Source organism: Penaeus japonicus, unplaced genomic scaffold, assembly GCF_977035675.1.
Source record: "Penaeus japonicus unplaced genomic scaffold, GWHDUDI00000001_assembly GWHDUDI00000023, whole genome shotgun sequence".
Lineage (NCBI taxonomy): Eukaryota > Metazoa > Arthropoda > Malacostraca > Decapoda > Penaeidae > Penaeus > Penaeus japonicus.
The window spans coordinates 18548060-18549272 of NW_028234425.1; the positions used below are offsets into that span (position 1 = coordinate 18548060).

A 1213-nucleotide genomic window follows, 5' to 3' on the forward strand; every position below is an offset into this window, starting at 1 on the left:
ACAGAAGGGGTGGCTGGGGCGAGTGGCGTTCGTGACGTCACGGCCGGCGGTAACGATTAGTAACTGGACGGCGGTTACGGGAGGAATTACCGCCTCGTTACCGTTTCGGTTGGACGAGTCCGACTCGAACCCCGAACCCAGGGCAGCAGGGAGGTCCTTGGTGAGTCACACTTAGTGGAAGGCAGTACGTGACTCAAGACCGTAAGACAGAAACGGTTATCGTAGGTAAGGTGGGCGAGAATTGATGTGAGTGAGTCATCGGTCCCGAAGAATCGCCAGAGACGGGAAAGTCGTCTTGAGTTGCTACGAGGTTCCGTTCTCTCGGTGTTGCCGTTCAGGGAATCCAGGAATATTTTCCGCTCGATTCCATCTTTTCTTCTTTCTTGTTTTCTTTTTAATACTTATACCTTTGTCTTATGTCACGGGCGCTTCAGTGTTGTCAAGTCTACATCTCATTCTACGGCCTAGACATGACACCGTGAGCGAGGAGGTCAGTAATATCCGGGCTGTAAATGCCACGGCGGGAGTTAAAATTGATCAAGAGCTGTGCGCAGGGGAGGGCTGGCAGGCGCGGAGGGGGCGCCACTGCCCATGCGCGCCGCCTCCTCGCTTGCCGTCAGTTTCCAGTCGCGGCCATCTTGTGCCGACTGCGATGGTGGCCGAACACCGGGACAAATTTGAGCTTTGTGAGACCATCAATCCAACTAACAATGGATTAATGGTAAGAACGAGAACCTGTGTTGAGTAGCCATAGTCAGGGCGGCCGAGAGTGACGCTTGGCGAGGAGTGCTAGTGAGAGATTTGTCGAAATGGAGTGAATCCCAGCGAGGAAGGACGGAGCGAGCCGAGCTCCCCCTCCCCGCACGTCAACACAGCCGGAGACGAGGCGGTGCCAGGCCTTCTCTCTCTTGGTCGTGATGTCGCCGTGGCCCTCAGAGCCACTGTGGAGGGGCGTGGCACCACCAGCTAGTTGTATGCGATAATTGGGTGATGCCCTTGCAGAGTGCCACCAGCGAGGGCCTGGCAGGGAAGGCAGGTCCTCCAGTCTGTGCTCCGCTCAAGAATCAATAAGGGGAGAGCGCCAGGCAGCGAGAGCGTGGGAAGACCCGACCGGGAGTCCACACACCCTTGCTTGCTTGCAGCCCTTGCTTGCTTACCTCCCATAGGCCTTAAGGAGGCGACCAGGAGTGGAAGGAAAGCGAATAAACACCGG

General features: G+C 56.6%; 1 protein-coding gene across 2 annotated transcripts in view; it reads left to right on the plus strand.

Annotated features, from left to right (window-relative positions):
* The first annotated feature begins 585 nt into the window (after positions 1–585).
* Positions 586–1213, plus strand: part of stnA (stoned A) — a 25447-nt gene continuing 24819 nt past the window's right edge. Inside the window, exon 1 of one of the 2 annotated variants that reach the window (XM_086550187.1) lies at positions 586–721. The gene's annotated coding sequence lies outside the window, so the exon portion shown is untranslated. Of the gene's footprint in view, positions 722–743 lie in introns of those variants that run through there. The other variant, XM_086550188.1, reaches the window with a different exon arrangement.